This window comes from Aegilops tauschii, chromosome 1 (assembly GCF_002575655.3).
Source record: "Aegilops tauschii subsp. strangulata cultivar AL8/78 chromosome 1, Aet v6.0, whole genome shotgun sequence".
Classification (NCBI taxonomy): domain Eukaryota; kingdom Viridiplantae; phylum Streptophyta; class Magnoliopsida; order Poales; family Poaceae; genus Aegilops; species Aegilops tauschii.
In genome coordinates this window covers 134,682,646-134,704,211 of record NC_053035.3, presented here as the reverse complement: position 1 = coordinate 134,704,211, position 21,566 = coordinate 134,682,646, and the positions used below count along the sequence as shown (strand labels likewise).

Below are 21,566 nucleotides of genomic sequence, written 5' to 3'. Positions count from 1 at the left end.
AAGCACGGAAGTGATGCTATCTTCATTGTCATTGACAAGCTTACTAAAGTGGCTCATTTCCTTCCAATCAAAGAATCTATCACAGCAGCTCAGTTGGCAGAGCTATACACCTCCAGGATTGTCTCCTTGCATGGCATTCCACAAATGATTTCTTCAGATCATGGCAGTATCTTCACTTCTAAGTTCTGGGACTCCTTTTAGAAGGCCATGGGCACCAACATTCGCTTCAGCACAGCTTTCCATCCTCAAACTAGTGGCCAAGTCGAGCGAGTCAATCAAATCCTTGAAGATATGCTCAGGGCTTGTGTCATTTCCTTTGGCATGAAGTGGGAAGATTGTCTTCCATATGCCGAATTCTCCTACAAAAACAGCTTCCAAGCGAGTTCGGGCAAGGCCCCATTCGAGATTCTCTATGGCAGAAAGTGCCGTACTCCTCTCAATTGGTCAGAGGCTGGTGAATGCCAATTTCTTGGCAATGACTTAATCACAGAGGCTGAAGAAATGTGTAAAGTCATCCGTGAAAATCTCAAAGCCGCGCAATCGCGCCAGAAGAGTTACTATGATAGTAAGCACTGTGATTTGGCTTTCAAGATCGGAGACCATGTCTACCTCCGCGTCTCTCCAATGAAAGGCACTCGTCGCTTCGGTATCAAAGGGAAGCTTGCCCCTAGATACGTGGGTCCTTTCAAGATCATTGGCAAAAGAGGCGACCTCGCCTATCAACTTGAGCTTCCCTCCAACTTCGCGAACGTGCACGATGTGTTCCAAGTGTCACAACTTCGCAAGTGCTTCAAGACTCCTGAGCGCACCATCAACTTCGAAGAGATTGACCTCCAAGAAGATCTGTCTTATCATGAGCACCCCGTTGCTATTCTTGAAGAAACTGAGCGCAAGACTCGCAACAAGTCAATCAAATTCCTGAAAGTGAAGTGGTCGCACCATTCCGACCGAGAAGCCACCTAGGAACGCGAGGACCACCTCCGTTCCGAATATCCGGAGTTCTTTCTGTCCTAGATCTCGGGACGAGATCCTTTCGTAGTGGTGGAGTGTTGTAACACCCCGGATGTAACTTTCCATATTTGTAACTCCAACTCTTGCCATTTTCGGCTATGGGTTATGATATTTCCTCCGTGGTCGGGTTTTTGTTTCTCGTTTTGCATTTTGTTCATGTCATGCATCTCATATCATGTCATCATGTGCATCTCATTTGCATACGTGTTCGTCTCATGCATCCGAGCATTTTCCCCGTTGTCCGTTTTGCAATCCGACACTCCCACATGCACCGGCGCACCCCTCTTGTTTCTTTTCGTGAGCGGGTGTTAAACGTTCTCGGAATGGACCGAAGTTTGTCAAGTGGCCTTGGTATACCACCGGTAGACCACCTTTCAAGTTTCGTCCCATTTGGAGGTCGTTTGATGCTCCAACGGTTAACCAGGTAACCGCAAAAGCCTTTCGTGTGTTGAAGCAAAACCCCCTCCAAACAGCCCAATAACCCATCTAAGCCCCCTCCATGCTCTCGGTCGTTCGATCACGATCGTGTGGGCGAAAACCGCACTCCATTTGGAGTCTCCTAGCTCCCTCTACCTATATAAACACCCCTCCCCCGAAAATTCCGGATCAAAACCACCCATAACCCTAGATCAATTCCCCTCCGCGCCGCCGGACGTTTCTTCCTCAGCCGGCCGGACATGTCCGCCGCCCTCACCGTGCCACGTGGCGGCTCCTGATTCGCCAAGCCGCAGCGCCCACTTCGCCTGCGCGCCCGCACGCCGACTTGCCGTGGCCCGCGCGGGGCCCTCCCGGCCCGGGACCCCGCCGCCGCCCCGCAGGCGCCCGGACCCCACGCCTCGCCGCCCGCCGTCCTCCGCCTCGGCTCCCCCACGCGCGTCGGCTCTGCCGGCCGCCCGCGCCCGTCGCCCGCCGTCCTCCGCCTCGGCTCCCCCGCGCGCGTCGGCTCCGCCGCCTGCCGAACTCCGCCGGCCGCCCGCGCCCGTCACCGGCGACCGCGCCCCGTCGCCCCGTGCGCCACCGCCCGGCCCCGACTCCGGCGCCGCCCGTTCGGTCGCCGCCTCCCTCCTCCGAGCTCGTCCACCGCGGCTGCCGTCTCCCTCTTCCCCTCCGTCTCCGGCGAGCCTCGATTTCTCTGTCCTGAAATTATTGCATTATGTGCTCCTGTTCAGTGCATCATATCTCATCGCATGCTACTCCGTTTTGCGTGCATGATATATCGAAATGTTTGTCTCGAGATGCTCTTCATTTTGTTCCATTGTGCCATGCTCGTTTGAGTTCATATTGATGCCCAAATCTCTGGTGCAAGAGTGCTATATGATGTTTACTGCTGTTGCTTATCAGAACTTGGTGATTTGTTATTTTTGTTGCAATTGATGTGTGCATCTTATGGGCATGAGCTCTACAGGTGTTTTGATCTATGCTATGCTATATTTACAGAGGTGTATGCCATGTATTTTTGTGGTCTATGTGGTGACTAGCACAAGAATGCAAACTAGGCTTCGTGATGTTTCTGTTTTCAGGGACTGGATTTTCACCAAGTCTGTTACTGCTGTTATTTTGTTGCTATGTATCCATGTGGCTACAGAGAGATCCATGCTCCTTTTGGGTATGTTCAATAAGAATGTTTTCTAGATATAGTTGTGCTCTATCCATTCATGCCCCTGTTTGCAATTATGGAGTGCCATAGCATGTCCTAATCTTGCTCTACGTTTGCTATAAAATGTTTCTGGCAGAATGTTAACATGATATTCAATTTTGCCAAGGTTGTTGTAGTTGATCCTTACATGCTATGTATTTTTTCTTGCCACGGTTAGTTTTATAAACATGCCATCTTGCTGTAGGTATGCTTGTTTTGTCATGCGTTGCTTTGTGGTGAGTGAATCAAGCTCACCAAGATGCCCTCATAATTTCTGTTAATGCCATGCTCTGTTTTCTGCCAAGTCTAAAACCTGTTAACGAATTTGCTATGTTTACATGGGTGCCATCATATCTTCTGATCCTTTTTGGCTCATGGTCAGTAAGGGACTTTTGTTCTATGCATTTAGTAGGTTCATGCTATGCCTTGTTTTGCTATGTTAAGTTCCTGTAGCATGTTGATTGCTTGCTCTGAACATTGCTACCTGATGTTGTTTCTGCCATGTCCAGTATTTTTACCAAGTCTGTGAACCTGATATCTTTTGCACTTTTACCATGCTTGTTTGAACCTGTTATGATGTGATCTAGCCGTATCTCAGTGTTCATCTTTTGTCAAGCATCTTTTGTAGATTACTGCCATATGTTTTTTTGCTATGTTGGGGTGCTGTAGCATAGTTACTTGTTGCATTCTAAGTGCTATCATGCTGTTAATCGTAGATTCGTGTCATTCTTGTTTTGCTTGCCATTTGCAAACCGTGCATCCGTTTCCGGTGATCTTTATATCGATTTCGACCGAAATCATCTCGTCTTTCCAGTGGCATACTTCGTTTGCCAAGTTACTGCCTTGTTTATCCTTTTTTCTTCCGGAGCACGCATACGCATCGCATATCACATCTCCAATATCATGCATGTTTTGCATCATGTTGCTTGCGCATTTCCCGTGATTGATTGTGGTTCCATTGCTTGTGTTATTGCTGTGGGTAGAGCCGGAAGACAAGTTCGTGAACGAGGAACCTGTTGAGTACGCTTACGAGGATCAAGTTTTCGACAACTCTGAGAACCTTGCAGGCAAGATGACCATACCCTCGAAATCACTTCTATCTTTGCTTTGATAGTTGTTCGTTCTATTGCTATGTTGCGCTACCTACCACTTGCTATATCATGCCTCCCATATTGCCATGTCAAGTCTCTAACCATCCTTTCCTAGCAAACCGTTGTTTGGCTAAGTTACCGCTTTTGCTCAGCCCTTCTTATAGCGTTGCTAGTTGTAGGTGAAGTTGAAGTTGGTTCCATGTTGGAACATGGATATTTTTGGCATATCACAATATCTCTTATTTAATTAATGCATATATATATTTGGTAAAGGGTGGAAGGCTCGGCCTTATGCCTGGTGTTTTGTTCCACTCTTGCCGCCCAAGTTTCCGCCATACCGGTATTATGTTCCTTGAGTTTGCGTTCCTTAGGCGGTTGGGTGATTTATGGGACCCCCTTGACAGTTCGCCTTGAATAAAACTCCTCCAGCAAGGCCCAACCTTGGTTTTACCATTTGCCACCTAAGCCTTTTCCCTTGGGTTTTCGCGAGCCCGAGGGTCATCTTTATTTAAACCCCCGGGCCAGTGTTCCTCTGAGTGCTGGTCCAAACTAGAGCCACTTGCAGCGCCACCTTGGGGAAACTCGAGGGCTGGTTTTAGTTGTACGTAGTGTTCATCCGGTGTGCCCTGAGAACGAGATATGTGCAGCTCCTATCGGGATTTGTCGGCACATCGGGCTGCTTTGCTGGACTTGTTTTACCATTGTCGAAATGTCTTGTAAACCGGGATTCCGAGACTGGTCGGGCCTTCCCGGGAGAAGGTTTATTCTTCGTTGACCATGACAGCTTATAATGGGCTAAGTTGGGACACCCCTGCAGGGTATTATCTATCAAAAGCCGTGCCCACGGTTATGAGGCAGATGGGAATTTGTTAATGTTCGGTTGTAGAGAACTTGTCACTTGACTTAATTAAAGTACATCAACCGTGTGGTAGCCGTGATGGTCTCTTCTCGGCGGAGTCCGGGAAGTGAACACGGTTTGAGTTATGCATGAACGTAAGTAGTTCAGGATCACTTCTTGATCATTTCTAGCTTCGCGTCCGTGGTGTCGCTTCTCTTCTCGCTCTCATTTGCGTATGTTAGCCACCATATATGCTTAGTGCCTGCTGTAGCTCCACCTCATTACACCATCCTTTCCTATAAGCTTAAATAGTCTTGATCTCGCGGGTGTGAGATTGCTGAGTCCTCGTGACTCACAGATTCTACCAAAACAGTTGCAGGTGCCGACGATACCAGTGCAGATGATGCAACCGAGCTCAAGTGGGAGTTCGACGAGGAACGTGGTCGTTATTATGTTTCTTTTCCTGATGATCAGTAGTGGAGCCCAGTTGGGACGATCGGGGATCTAGCATTTGGGGTTATCTTATTTTCATTTGGTTTTGACCGTAGTCGGTCTATGTGTGGATTTTGGATGATGTATGAATTAATTTATGTATTGTGTGAAGTGGCGATTGTAAGCCAACTCTCGTTATCCCATTCTTGTTCATTACATGGGATTGTGTGAAGATGACCCTTCTTGCGACAATACCACATTGCGGTTATGCCTCTAAGTCGTGCCTCGACACGTGGGAGATATAGCCGCATCGTGGGCGTTACAAAGTTGGCGACGAAACGCTCGCGCATCTCGCCCCAGGAGGAGATCGATCCCGCGAGCAAGTTCAGGAGCCATGAGCGCGCGCCATCCTTGAGGGCCATGGGGAACCAGTTCGCCATGAATTTCTCATCGCCGTTGGCTCCTTCAATGCTCAGCTCGTTGAGCTGCAGGAACTCAGCTAGGTCAGGGGTGCCGTCGTAGCGTGGAGGCAGGTCGGGCTTGAACTTCCCGGGCCAGACGACGTTGCGCAGCTCGGGAGTGAAGGCGCGGAAGCCTGCTGTAGTCACTGGAGCCCGTCGCGGGGGCGGAGCTTGGTCTTGGTGCCCACGCGCTGCCACCTAAGGCGGCGCTCGGTCTTGACGTGGCGGTGCCGGGAGTGCAGGAGCATCTTGCTGCGGCCGAGGGACCTCCTGGCAGCTTCCTTCTCCATGCGCGGGCGCCCTGCATGGTGGGTCGCACCCCGGGGCCGCGCATCTTGGCGCGAGGGCGACGTCTTGATGTGGAGGTGGAGGAGGCACTCCGTGGCTACGTCGCCCGCAGCTGGAGGTAGGCGAGGCAGCGAGAGAGACGGTGTGGGAGAGCCCCCAGCGGCGCTGACGAGGTCGGTGATGCGGTCCAGCTAGTCCTCATAGAGGTCGTCGACTGGGCGGTAGCGCAAGAGCTCGCGCGCTGTGAGCAGTGCGGCCTGCACGTCCACGGGCCCGCGGCGAGCGTGAGACGATGAACCGGCCGGAGTCAGCGATGGGGTGGCGGTGCATCCGTCCCGACTCACGGAGGGGTGCAGCGACGAGGCCTGTTGTTCGTTCCCTGTCTGGCCGATGGCAGCGTTGGTAGCAGGCGATGGAGAGCGACGGGGAGGCCCGCCGACGGGCGCCGTCTGGGCGACGCGAGCATTGAGAGCGGCCCGGCGCTCAGGGCGGGCTCGACGAGCATCAGCCATGAAACTGGCGGGAGCGGTGGAGCATGGATCGACAGAGGGAAATCTTGATGACCCACAAGTATAGGGGATCTGTCGTAGTCCTTTCGATAAGTAAGAGTGTCGAACCCAATGAGGAGCAGAAGGAAATGACAAGAGGTTTCCAGTAAGATATTCTCTGCAAGCACTGGAATTATCGGTAACAGATAGTTTTGTGATAAGGTAATTTGTAACGGGTAACAAGTAATAAAAGTAAATAAGGTGCAGCAATATGGCCCAATCCTTTTTGTAGCAAAGGACAAGCCTGGACAAACTCTTATATAGAGGAAAACGCTCCCGAGGACACATGGGAATTATCGTCAAGCTAGTTTTCATCACGCTCATATGATTCGTGTTCTTTACTTTGATAATTTGATATGTGGGTGGACCGGTCCTTGGGTGCTGCCCTTCCTTGGACAAGCATCCCACTTATGATTAACCCCTATTGCAAGCATCCGCAACTACAAAAGAAGTATTAAGGTAAACCTAACCATAGCATGAAACATGTGGATCCAAATCAGCCCCTTACGAAGCAACGCATAAACTAGGGTTTAAGCTTCTATCACTCTAGCAACCCATCATCTACTTATTACTTCCCAATGCCTTCCTCTGTGCCCAAACAATGGTGAAGTGTCATGTAGTCGACGTTCACATAACACCACTAAAGGAAAGACAACATACATCTCATCAAAATATCGAACGAATACAAAATTCACACGACTACTTATAGCAAGACTTCTCCCATGTCCTCAGGAACAAACGTAACTACTCACAAATCATATTCATGTTCATAATCAGAGGGGTATTAATATGCATAAAGGATCTGAACATATGATCTTCCACCAAGTAAACCAACTAGCATCAACTACAAGGAGTAATCAACACTACTAGCAACCCACAGGTACCAATCTGAGGTTTTGAGACAAAGATTGGATACAAGAGATGAACTAGGGTTTGAGAGGAGATGGTGCTGGTGAAGATGTTGATGGAGATTGACCCCCTCCCGATGAGAGGATCGATGGTGATGATTTCCCCCTCCCGGAGGGATGTTTCCCCGGCAGAACAGCTCCGCCGGAGCCCTAGATTGGTTCTGCCAAGGTTCCACCTCGTGGCGGCGGTGCTTCGTCCCGAAAGCTTCCTTCTTATTTTTTCTAGGACGAAAGACTTCATATAGCAGAAGATGGGCACCGGAGGCCTGCCAGGGGGCCCACGAGACAGGGGGGCGCGCCCAGGGCGGTAGGGCGCGCCCCCCACCCTCGTGGCCAGGGTGTGGGCCCTCTCTGGTTGATTCTTTCGCCAGTATTTTTTTATATATTCCAAAACGTGCCTCCGTGAAGTTTCAGGACTTTTGGAGTTGTGCAGAATATGGCTCTAATATTTGTTGGAAATATGCCCTAGAGGCAATAATAAATGGTTATTATTATATTTCTTTGTTCATGATAATTGTCTATTGTTCATGCTATAATTGTGTTATTCGGAAATCATAATACATGTGTGAATACATAGACCACAACGTGTCCCTAGTAAGCCTCTAGTTGACTAGCTCGTTGATCAACAGATAGTCATGGTTTCCTGACTATGGACATTGGATGTCGTTGATAACGGGATCACATCATTAGGAGAATGATGTGATGGACAAGACCCAATCCTAAGCATAGCATAAAAGATCGTGTAGTTTCGTTTGCTAGAGCTTTTCCAATGTCAAGTATCTTTTCCTTAGACCATGAGATCGTGCAACTCCCGGATACCGTAGGAGTGCTTTGGGTGTGCCAAACGTCACAACGTAACTGGGTGACTATAAAGGTGCACTACGGGTATCTCCGAAAGTGTCTGTTGGGTTGGCACGGATCGAGACTGGGATTTGTCACTCCGTGTGACGGAGAGGTATCTCTGGGCCCACTCGGTAATGCATCATCATAATGAGCTCAATGTGACTAAGGCGTTAGTCACGGGATCATGCATTGCGGTACGAGTAAAGAGACTTGCCGGTAACGAGATTGAACAAGGTATTGGGATACCGACGATCGAATCTCGGGCAAGTAACATACCGATTGACAAAGGGAATTGTATACGGGATTGATCGAATCCTCGACATCGTGGTTCATCCGATGAGATCATCGTGGAACATGTGGGAGCCAACATGGGTATCCAGATCCCGCTGTTGGTTATTGACCGGAGAGGCGTCTCGGTCATGTCTGCATGTCTCCCGAACCCGTAGGGTCTACACACTTAAGGTTCGGTGACGCTAGTGTTGTAGAGATATGAGTATGCGGAAACCCGAAAGTTGTTCGGAGTCCCAGATGAGATCCCGAACGTCACGAGGAGTTCCGGAATGGTCCGGAGGTGAAGAATTATATATAGGAAGTCCAGTTTCGGCCACCGGGAAAGTTTCGGGGGTTATCGGTATTGTACCGGGACCACCGGAAGGGTCCCGGGGGTCCACCGGGTGGGGCCACCTGTCCTGGAGGGCCCCATGGGCTGAAGTGGGAAGGGAACCAGCCCATAGTGGGCTGGGGTGCCCCCCATGGGCCTCCCCCCTGCGCCTAGGGTTGGAAACCCTAGGGTGGGGGGCGCCCCACTTGACTTGGGGGGTAAGTTACCCCCCCTGGCCGCCGCCCCCCCATCCAGATGGGATCCTGGCCGGCGCCCCCCTCCTAGGGGGCCTATATAAAGGGGGGGAGGGAGGGCAGTAATATAACAGCCTTGGGCGCCTCCCTCCTCCCCTGCGACACCTCTCCCTCTCACAGAAGCTCGGCGAAGCCCTGCCGAGACCCGCTACATCCACCACCACGCCGTCGTGCTGCTGGATCTCCATCAACCTCTCCTTCCCCTTGCTGGATCAAGAAGGAGGAGACATCGCTGCACCGTACATGTGTTGAACGCGGAGGTGCCGTCCGTTCGGCACTCGGTCATCGGTGATTTGAATCACGGCGAGTACGACTCCATCATCCACGTTCATTGGAACGCTTCCGCTAGCGATCTACAAGGGTATGTAGATGCACTCCTTTCCCCTTGTTGCTAGTATACTCCATAGATGGATCTTGGTGAGCGTAGGAAAATTTTAAAATTATGCTACGATTCCCAACAGTGGCATCATGAGCCAGGCCTATGCGTAGTTACTATGCACGAGTAGAACACAAAGCAGTTGTGGGCGTTGATGTTGCCAATTCTTCTTGCCGCTACTAGTCTTATCTTGTTTCGGCGGTATTGTGGGATGAAGCGGCCCGGACCGACCTTACACGTACGCTTACGTGAGACAGGTTCCACCGACTGACATGCACTAGTTGCATAAGGTGGCTAGCGGGTGTCTGTCTCTCCTACTTTAGTCGGAACGGATTCGATGAAAAGGGTCCTTATGAAGGGTAAATAGAAATTGGCAAATCACGTTGTGGTCATACGTAGGTAAGAAACGTTCTTGCTAGAAACCTACAAGCCACGTAAAAACTTGCAACAACAATTAGAGGACGTCTAACTTGTTTTTGCAGCATGTGCTATGTGATGTGATATGGCCAGAAGATGTGATGAATGATATATGTGATGTATGAGATTGATCATATTCTTGTAATAGGAATCACGACTTGCATGTCGATGAGTATGACAACCGGCAGGAGCCATAGGAGTTGTCTTTATTATTTTGTATGACCTGCGTGTCATTGAATAACGCCATGTAAATTACTTTACTTTATTGCTAAATGCGTTAGCCATAGAAGTAGAAGTAATCGTTGGCGTGACAACTTCATGAAGACACCATGATGGAGATCACGATGATGGAGATCATGGTGTCATGCCGGTGACGAAGATGATCATGGTGCCCCGAAGATGGAGATCAAAGGAGCAAAATGATATTGGCCATATCATGTCACTATTTGATTGCATGTGATGTTTATCATGTTTTTGCATCTTATTTGCTTAGAACGACGGTAGTAAGTAAGATGATCCCTTATGATAATTTCAAGAAAGTGTTCCCCCTAACTGTGCACCGTTGCGAAGGTTCGTTGTTTCGAAGCACCACATGATGATCGGGTGTAATAGATTCTAACGTTCGCATACAACGGGTGTTGACGAGCCTAGCATGTACAGACATGGCCTCGGAACACACGCAATACACTTAGGTTGACTTGACGAGCGTAGCATGTACAAACATGGCCTCGGAACACGGAGGACCGAAAGGTCGAGCATGAGTCGTATAGAAGATACGATCAACATGGAGATGTTCACCGAACTTGACTAGTCCGTCTCACGTAATGATCGGAAACGGCCTAGTTAACTCGGATCATGTTTCACTTAGATGACTAGAGGGATGTCTATCTGAGTGGGAGTTCATCGAGTAATTTGATTAGATGAACTTAATTATCATGAACTTAGTCTAAGATCTTTACACTATGTCTTGTAGATCAAATGGCCCACGTTGTCCTCAATTTCAACGCGTTCCTAGAGAAAACCAAGCTGAAAGATGATGGCAGCAACTATACGGACTGGGTCCGGAACCTGAGGATCATCCTCATAGCAGCCAAGAAAGATTATGTCCTAGAAGCACCGCTAGGTGAAGCACCAATCCCAGAGAACCAAGACGTTATGAACGCTTGGCAGCAGCGTGCTGATGATTACTCCCTCGTTCAGTGCGGCATGCTTTACAGCTTAGAACCGGGTCTCCAAAAGCGTTTTGAGAAACATGGAGCATATGAGATGTTCGAGGAGCTGAAAATGGTTTTCCAAGCTCATGCCCGGGTCGAGAGATATGAAGTATCCGACAAGTTCTTCAGCTGTAAGATGGAGGAGAACAGTTCTGTTAGTGAGCACATACTCAGAATGTCTGGGTTACACAACCGCTTATCCCAGCTGGGAGTTAATCTCCCGGATGACGCGGTCATTGACAGAATCCTTTAGTCGCTTCCACCAAGCTACAAGAGCTTTGTGATGAACTTCAATATGCAGGGGATGGAAAAGACCATTCCCGAGGTATATTCAATGCTGAAATCAGCGGAGGTGGAGATCAGAAAAGAACATCAAGTGTTGATGGTGAATAAAACCACTAAGTTCAAGAAGGGCAAGGGTAAGAAGAACTTCAAGAAGGACGGCAAGGGAGTTGCCGCGCCCGGTAAGCCAGTTACTGGGAAGAAGTCGAAGAATGGACCCAAGCCTGAGACTGAGTGCTTTTATTGCAAGGGAAGTGGTCACTGGAAGCGGAACTGCCCCAAATACTTAGCGGACAAGAAGGCCGGCAACACCAAAGGTATATGTGATATACATGTAATTGATGTGTACCTTACCAGTACTCGTAGTAGCTCCTGGGTATTTGATACCGGTGCGGTTGCTCATATTTGTAACTCAAAATAGGAACTACGGAATAAACGGAGACTGGCGAAGGACGAGGTGACGATGCGCGTCGGGAATGGTTCCAAGGTCGATGTGATCGCCGTCGGCACGCTACCTCTGCATCTACCTACGGGATTAGTTTTAAACCTCAATAATTGTTATTTAGTGCCAGCTTTGAGCATGAACATTGTATCTGGATCTCGTTTAATACGAGATGGCTACTCATTTAAATCCGAAAATAATGGTTGTTCTATTTATATGAGAGATATGTTTTATGGTCATGCCCCGCTGGTTAATGGTTTATTCTTGATGAATCTCGAACGTGATGTTACACATATTCATAGTGTGAATACCAAAAGATGTAAAGTTGATAACGATAGTCCCACATACTTGTGGCACTGCCGCCTTGGTCACATTGGTGTCAAGCGCATGAAGAAGCTCCATGCAGATGGACTTTTGGAGTCTCTTGATCACGAATCATTTGACACGTGGGAACCATGCCTCATGGGTAAGATGACCAAGACTCCGTTCTCCGGAACAATGGAGCGAGCAACCAACTTATTGGAAATCATACATACCGATGTGTGCGGTCCAATGAGTGTTGAGGCTCGCGGAGGATATCGTTATGTTCTCACTCTCACTGATGACTTAAGTAGATATGGGTATGTCTACCTAATGAAACACAAGTCTGAAACCTTTGAAAAGTTCAAGGAATTTCAGAGTGAGGTTGAGAATCAACGTGACAGGAAAATAAAATTCTTACAATCAGATCGTGGTGGAGAATATTTAAGTCACGAATTTGGTACACACTTAAGGAAATGTGGAATAGTTTCACAACTCACGCCTCCTGGAACACCTTAGAGAAATGGTGTGTCTGAACGTCGTAATCGCACTCTATTGGATATGGTGCGATCTATGATGTCTCTTACCGACTTACCGCTCTCATTTTGGGGCTATGCTTTAGAGACTGCCGCATTCACTTTAAATAGGGCTCCGTCGAAATCCGTTGAGACGACACCGTATGAATTATGGTTTGGGAAGAAACCTAAGCTGTCGTTTCTAAAAGTTTGGGGATGCGATGCTTATGTCAAGAAACTTCAACCTGAAAAGCTCGAACCCAAGTCGGAGAAGTGCGTCTTCATAGGATACCCTAAGGAAACTATTGGGTATACCTTCTACCTTAGATCCGAAGGCAAGATCTTCGTTGCCAAGAACGGGTCCTTTCTGGAGAAGGAGTTTCTCTCGAAAGAATTGAGTGGGAGGAAAGTGGAACTTGATGAGGTGATAGTCACCCCTTCCGTGCCGGAAAGTAGCGCAGCATGGGAAAATGTTCCTATGGTGCCTACACCGACTGGGAAGGAAGTTAATGATGATGATCATGAAGCTTCGGATCAAGTTACTACTGAACTTCGTAGGTCCACAAGGACACATTCCGCACCAGAGTGGTATGGCAACCCTGTCCTGGAAATCATGTTGTTAGACAACGGTGAACCTTCGAACTATGAAGAAGCGATGGCGGGCCCGGATTCCGACAAATGGCTAGAAGCCATGAAATCCGAGATAGGATCCATGTATGAAAAGAAGTATGGACTTTGACTGACTTGCCCGATGATCGGCGAGCCATAGAAAACAAATGGATCTTTAAGAAGAAGACAGACGCGGATGGTAATGTGACCATCTATAAGGCTCGACTTGTCGCTAAGGGTTATCGACAAGTTCAAGGGGTTGACTACGATGAGACTTTCTCACCCGTAGCGAAGCTGAAGTCCGTCCGAATCATGTTAGCAATTGCCGCATACTATGATTATGAGATATGGCAGATGGACGTCAAAACGGCATTCCTTAACGGCTTCCTTAAGGAAGAGTTGTATATGATGCAGCCGGAAGGTTTTGTCGATCCTAAGAATGCTAACAAAGTATGCAAGCTCCAGCGCTCAATCTATGGGCTGGTGCAAGCATCTCGGAGTTGGAACATTCGCTTTGATGAGATGAGCAAAGCGTTTGGGTTTACACAGACTTATGGAGAAGCCTGTGTTTACAAGAAAGTGAGTGGGAGCTCTGTAGCATTTCTCTTGTTATATGTGGATGACATATTATTGATGGGAAATGATATAGAATTCATGGAAAGTATAAAGGCCTATTTGAATAAGTGTTTTTCAATGAAGGACCTTGGAGAAGCTGCTTATATATTAGGCATCAAGATCTATAGAGATAGATCAAGACGCCTCATTGGTCTTTCACAGAGTACATACCTTGACAAGATATTGAAGAAGTTCGATATGGATCAGTCCAAGAAGGGGTTCTTGCCTGTATTGCAAGGTGTGCAATTGAGCACGGCTCAATGCCCGACCACGGCAGAGGATAGAGAAAAGATGAGTGTCATCCCCTATGCCTCGGCCATAGGGTCTATTATGTATGCCATGCTGTGTACCAGACCTGATGTAAACCTTGCCGTAAGTTTGGTAGGAAGGTACCAAAGTAATCCCGGCATGGAACACTGGACAGCGGTCAAGAATATCCTGAAGTACCTGAAGAGGACTAAGGATATGTTTCTCGTTTATGGAGGTGACGAAGAGCTCGTCGTAAAGGGTTACGCCGACGCTAGCTTCGACACAGATCTGGATGACTCGAAGTCACAAACCGGATACGTGTATATTTTGAATGGAGGAGCAGTAAGCTGGTGCAGTTGCAAGCAAAGCGTCGTGGCAGGATCTACATGTGAAGCGGAGTACATGGCAGCCTCGGAGGCAGCACAGGAAGCAGTCTGGATGAAGGAGTTCATTACCGACCTAGGGGTGATTCCCAATGCGTCGGGCCCGATGACTCTCTTCTGTGACAACACTGGAGCTATTGCCCTTGCGAAGGAGCCCAGGTTTCACAGGAAGACCAGGCATATCAAGCGTCGCTTCAACTCCATTCGTGAAAGTGTTCAAAATGGAGACATAGATATTTGTAAAGTACATACGGACCTGAATGTAGCAGATCCGTTGACTAAACCTCTCCCTAGAGCAAAACATGAGCAACACCAGGACGCAATGGGTGTTCGATTCATCACAATGTAACTAGATTATTGGCTCTAGTGCAAGTGGGAGACTGTTGGAAATATGCCCTAGAGGCAATAATAAATGGTTATTATTATATTTCTTTGTTCATGATAATTGTCTATTGTTCATGCTATAATTGTGTTATTCGGAAATCGTAATACATGTGTGAATACATAGACCACAACGTGTCCCTAGTAAGCCTCTAGTTGACTAGCTCGTTGATCAACAGATAGTCATGGTTTCCTGACAATGGACATTGGATGTCGTTGATAACGGGATCACATCATTAGGAGAATGATGTGATGGACAAGACCCAATCCTAAGCATAGCATAAAAGATCGTGTAGTTTCGTTTGCTAGAGCTTTTCCAATGTCAAGTATCTTTTCCTTAGACCATGAGATCGTGCAACTCCCGGATACCGTAGGAGTGCTTTGGGTGTGCCAAACGTCACAACATAACTGGGTGACTATAAAGGTGCACTACGGGTATCTCCGAAAGTGTCTGTTGGGTTGGCACGGATCGAGACTGGGATTTGTCACTCCGTGTGACGGAGAGGTATCTCTGGGCCCACTCGGTAATGCATCATCATAATGAGCTCAATGTGACTAAGGCGTTAGTCACGGGATCATGCATTGCGGTACGAGTAAAGAGACTTGCCGGTAACGAGATTGAACAAGGTATTGGGATACCGACGATCGAATCTCGGGCAAGTAACATACCGATTGACAAAGGGAATTGTATACGGGATTGATCGAATCCTCGACATCGTGGTTCATCCGATGAGATCATCGTGGAACATGTGGGAGCCAACATGGGTATCCAGATCCCGCTGTTGGTTATTGACCGGAGAGGCGTCTCGGTCATGTCTGCATGTCTCCCGAACCCGTAGGGTCTACACACTTAAGGTTCGGTGACGCTAGTGTTGTAGAGATATGAGTATGCGGAAACCCGAAAGTTGTTCGGAGTCCCAGATGAGATCCCGAACGTCACGAGGAGTTCCGGAATGGTCCGGAGGTGAAGAATTATATATAGGAAGTCCAGTTTCGGCCACCGGGAAAGTTTCGGGGGTTATCGGTATTGTACCGGGACCACCGGAAGGGTCCCGGGGGTCCACCGGGTGGGGCCACCTGTCCTGGAGGGCCCCATGGGCTGAAGTGGGAAGGGAACCAGCCCATAGTGGGATGGGGCGCCCCCCATGGGCCTCCCCCCTGCGCCTAGGGTTGGAAACCCTAGGGTGGGGGGCGCCCCACTTGACTTGGGGGGTAAGTTACCCCCCCTGGCCGCCGCCCCCCCATCCAGATGGGATCCTGGCCGGCGCCCCCCTCCCAGGGGGCCTATATAAAGGGGGGAGGGAGGGCAGTAATATAACAGCCTTGGGCGCCTCCCTCCTCCCCTGCTACACCTCTCCCTCTCGCAGAAGCTCGGCGAAGCCCTGCCGAGCCCCGCTACATCCACCACCGCGCCGTCGTGCTGCTGGATCTCCATCAACCTCTCCTTCCCCTTGCTGGATCAAGAAGGAGGAGACGTCGCTGCACCGTACGTGTGTTGAACGCGGAGGTGCCGTCCGTTCGGCACTCGGTCATCGGTGATTTGAATCACGGCGAGTACTACTCCGTCATCCACGTTCATTGGAACGCTTCCGCTCGCGATCTACAAGGGTATGTAGATGCACTCCTTTCCCCTCGTTGCTAGTATACTCCATAGATGGATCTTGGTGAGCGTAGGAAAATTTTAAAATTATGCTACGATTCCCAACAATATTTGCTCCTTTTCCAGCCCAGAATTTCAGCTGCCGGTATTCTCTCTCTTCATGTAAATCTTGTAAAATAAGAGAGAACTAGCGGGTCCACCCGTGCAATTGCGCGGCTAGAATTGATATATTTTATATTTTTAATAATCGACATGTTTTTGCTATCTTGCTTACTCATATGGACTTGTATTTTGTTTGTTCTTTGACATTCCACATAAGTTTTTAACTATTGTCAGTTGAACACCTTCATATGCACCTCCATATGAAATTTTCCTCTTCATAGTGTTGTTTGTGTTTAAGTTATCTCCATCTATAATTTTAGTTTGCCAAAAAATATTTTGTGTGAATGCCTAATATTTTCTCTGTTCGTTAGTTTTACTACATGTTCCTAATCCATCATGGAATACTGATTTCTATAGCTTTATTTTTGTGTGAAAATTTTGTAGCTAATTCACCATAATATATTTTGTACCTAATATACCCAATTGTGTAAGAAATCAAATGAAATCTAATCGAGTTATTTCGTATAGGAGTGAGTAAATGAAATAAAAAAATATATTATTCGTTTTCACTTCATCATATGATAGTACAGTATAAGCTACAACCAGCTGAGTTATTTCACAAAAAAAGTTACAGCCAGCTGAGTTATTTCGCAAATAAAATAGTTACAGCTAGCTAACTATGTGTTCCGAGCTGCGTCTCGCAGGCCGTCGGATGCAATTGTGAGATACAACACGCATGACAGATGGGATCGTGGGCAAGCTGACACACCTTACTGCCGTACCATTCATCCCCTCATCCCTCTTCACATTCTCGTTCTCCTCCCGTTCCTTTTTCTCCATTCCTTCTCCGATCCATGGATTCATCCCAATTTGTTGCTAGATCCTGCCAAGGGTGGAGGACGGGGTGAGAAGGGGGATTTGCGGCGCAGTGCGGTGGCTGCAGGTTCTCGGCGGCGGCAGGTCCTCCAGCTTGACCACACGTTCCTGCTGCTCGCTGCCGCCGTCCATTGGATGGCCATGGAGCTGGGCCCCTTTGAACTTGAACGGTGGCTCTCCTCTAGGTAATATCTCCTATTCCCCTCCTTCTCCTTCCTTTCCAGATGCTTGGTCTGCTAGGCTCCAGCAATGGCGCGGAGTTTTGATTCTTTATGGAGATTTCCTATGGCTATGAGAAATTTGCTCCTTCATGTGAATGCGAGTGGCTGCACATATCCATCCAGCGTCCTACCCATGCATCAGTAAAGTTGGGAACGTGATTCTATTGAATGGCAGATCGGATCGAGGCTAGGGCATGCGTTCCAGCCGCAGATTCTGCGTCCCCTAGCAGCGAGGCCGCGAGGCAAAGTGGTCGCCTGCGAGGTCACCGGAGAATATGAGAGATCCGTTTCCTTGAGTGGTGCTGCTCTCTTGTTTGTGGCACTGGGCCGAGAGCTGTGCCGTCGGGTTCGACAGCCATGTTCTTCATAATGTTCCTCGTCGTATGTGGCACCGTAGTAGGGATGGGTATGACCGTCTTACTACTCTCTCATCATCCTTTGCATTCTTCTCTTGTTGGGCACAGTATATATGTACTTTAAAAGTTCATTTACTTAGGCTGTGTTCGGCAATAGTCTGCTCCTTCGCCAGGGAGCGAAGCCGGTGGAGCACCCATCTGACCGCTCGCCAAAATTGCACTGAGTGCCGCTCCGCTCCGCAGCGGAGAGATTCCGAACAACCTTTTAGTTGATCCATTAAATTTATTCAGAGATAAGGTTGAGTTACTTAGTTCTATGAAATTATAATTCAGACGATAAGCTCATACATTTTGTTGTTCATATAAGGACAATTTGTAGGATATAAATTATAGAGTTATTTATCTTGCCATTGATGTGCATTGTGTTGCTTTAGGGAATTGAGCTTCTATATTTTCTCAGTTGACATTCTGCCCAACTTTGATTATTGTCTCTTGAACACGTCTATATTAATTATATGAAGTGTAGTATAGCAAACGGTGTTAAATATTTCTTTGTCTTGTAGAGAGTCCACAGGAGGAGGCAGGTCGTGGGCTTCCTATTTGCTACTGTGGCAGCTTCCACCTATGTAATGTGCTACAACTTTGCATCATTCCTACTTTCTGCACACGGCTGATTCGTCACAGGTATGCTTCCCCTTATAGTTGGATAAAAGGTGTATTCTTTCTATTTGTTGTTACCATATATTAGCAAGTTATATTAATGATATGTGTTTTTAAGACAAAAGAAAAAGGCTTGTATTTATTAAGTGAATTTGGACCATATGTGTTAATTGATATGCAATAGAGTTTCCGCATGTGTTGTAGGTGATGCCTATAACACTGGAGCTTTTTTCATTGTTCTCATCAACTGAAAAGGCTAGGATAGAAGAGCTGTTACCAAGAACATAAAACTCACTAAAGTTCATGTCTGAATGTATTTCAAATAATAACAACGTGACATGCTTCTGATAGTGCTAACGTTTGACCCTTATAATAAGTGCCCTCCTTATATTGATCGATGTCATGTATTCTTTCTATATCTCCGCAAACGTAAATGGTTTACTTGGCGATTCTCATATTTTCCATTCAATGAGTTCAGCAATTTTGCTATACCACTTTTATTAGTGCAGAGTATATATAATATAAAAGTTCCTATTCAAATTAGTAGAATATACTTACCAGGTGTTAGAATTTCTAGATATATACCACAATCGTCGCACTAATACTTGTCAGTTTCCTCTGTAGTTAGTTTTTATCAATTACATGATCATTTGAACATTTTTGTGTAACAGATCTATTATAGCTATTGTCGTGAAAAATAAACTAAAGTTAGCAACCCGAAGAAACTGATAGACATAAAATAATATAGATATGGTTCCATTATAACTGGTATTACTCAGTTGTCACTACAGGCTTGAGAGTCTCGTTTTCCTCAAGAAGTGGTGATATCATATCTGAGAAGAAGTTTGATGCATTACCTAACTTTTCTGGGTTTTATGCCACATTCCAGTAAGTTCTCGTAATGTTCTCCTTTTTTTAAAATGTTTCTAGCGCTCCTAACGTATTGCTATCTATCTTGATCATTTTTCATAAACTTTCTTCTGTCGAGTGCCTGCATATATGGAGTTAGTCGAGTAAAAATATATATGTTACATTGATGAATAAACATGAATCATGAATCATTTGTTGATCAATAATAAAAGATAGTGTTCCATAACTGAAAGGAAGTTCTCAAGTTTTGGCTATGCATAGAACTGCATATATTCTTGAGGCACTGGCTGACTTTAGGCACAACCCTATTAAACTTATGACAAATCTATTAGATTTGTTTGTAAATTACAGAGGGTCATGTAACATTATTGGACTTACTGTTTGAATTTCTAGGCCATTGTTTAGGCCACAATAATTACATCCTCCTTTGAAAAATAAGCAAACATTCCACATAGTCTCGCTCTGGTTTCATCACCCCTAAAGAGGTCAAGCTTGAAAAGTGTTAATCTTAGCCTCAATGGTGGAATTCTAATTAAAGTTTCAGTATGCATTATGCACTTGCTCTATTTAGAAGCAGTCGTGTGGTAATATGAAGTTTTTTTTTTTGTTACTATCGATTCGACATGCTTCATTTGGGTGAATAATCTAATGACATGCAAATTTGGAGATTAGTTTCTTCACGGTTAGAAATATTAATTATATTATTTCAAACTATAAAGTATAGACATACCTAAGCATTGTTTAACTTTATCTCCCTGTTTTTGCGTCGTGTCCTTGGTAGCAAACTCAGAGTTGTAATCTTGAAAACATTCTGATGGCCCTTTCACCCCCGTAACCTTTGTATTGTACGCAGAAAAAGTAACTTCATTTCTCAATGGGTGATACTTTGTGGATTCCACGACCCGAAAAAATAATTTCGTTTCTCAATGGGTGATACTCTGTGGATTCCACAACTCTAAAAGTGTTGTATGCATAAATAGAATTTACATTTTCTTTCATCAGTATAAGTGTATCAAATTCCTCTGGGTAGTTGTGTGATGTTTTAATGTTGATAGTCACATGAATTGTTTGGGCATGTCAATGCAAGCAAAATATTATTAGCAATTGTTTGTCTAAAACAGTAGAACAATCTGCAAATGAATATGTAATGAATAAAAAATTTCATCCATCAAAATCATATCGAGGCTAATGAGCTTATCGGTTTTAATCCCGCATTCTCAGTACTTTAACTTGAATGTTCTAGTTTGTCATGTTGTTGGTAAGCATTATGCTTCTTGCACACCATAGTTTTTTGGCTGCAAAAGGAGTCAAAAATTGTTAGTCAGTTACCAATGCATCTTTTCTCCTGATAAGTGAATTAATTAAAATATTTATAGACCTTGATGATTCAGTGAGAGGCAGCTCTGAAGATATGTCCTGACTTCGTCGGTCGTCCTGATGCGGTCACATTGCAGTTTCGGCTGTTTGTCTGGCATCGCAGAACTCAAATTTGTTGGTGGTGCTCTGGTCGGGTAGCAGATTTGTTCTGCAGTCTTCGATTTTATTGGTGTTACGCTGCCCGGGTAGTAGATTTGTTGTGCAGTCTTCAATTTTGTTGGTGGTTCTCTTCCTGGGTAGTAGATTTCGGAAGACCTCGATTTTGTTGGTGGTGCTTTGGTCGGGTAGCAGATTTGTAGACTTTGATATGTCCAGAATTGGTTGACTCCGACTCTTGGGCGTCTGTTGGATGTGGTCGGCCGAGTGTCTTTCTATTTTGTTGCCTTGGCTGACTCCATCTAGAGTTTCTTTTTATCTAGAGTCCATGTGGAGACGTGGATTTCTATTGATTGAGTCCCTACAGATAGGACGGACCGGATCAAGAATTTGTACGTGTGTTGTTAAAAAAAGAATTTATACGTGTCCTATGTCAACACGTTTCCGCACTTTTGTTTATTTCCGAGTTCCTTGTCTATACTTGTACGTTGTCCTTCTAATCAGGCACATCCGGACATGTGAATCCGATTGATATGAGTTTGTGCCCAAGGGATGTACACGTGCCTTTTTTATTGGAAAGGCTGTATACGTGACACATTATAGCAATAGTTGTACATGAATAATATTGTGCGGTAACTTTCAGACGTTTACCTTTTTTTTTTCTGTTTTTTCTAAAGGTCCTATTGCTATCGTGACAACGTAAAAGTTCAATAC

General features: G+C 46.5%; 1 long non-coding RNA gene across 1 annotated transcript; it reads left to right on the top strand.

Annotated features, from left to right (window-relative positions):
* The first annotated feature begins 17,133 nt into the window (after positions 1-17,133).
* Positions 17,134-21,311, top strand: LOC109778654 (uncharacterized). The gene is made up of 4 exons (XR_002236640.4): positions 17,134-17,457; positions 18,413-18,533; positions 19,289-19,397; positions 20,756-21,311. It is a non-coding gene; the product is annotated as an uncharacterized lncRNA (long non-coding RNA).
* Positions 21,312-21,566: the final 255 nt, after the last annotated feature.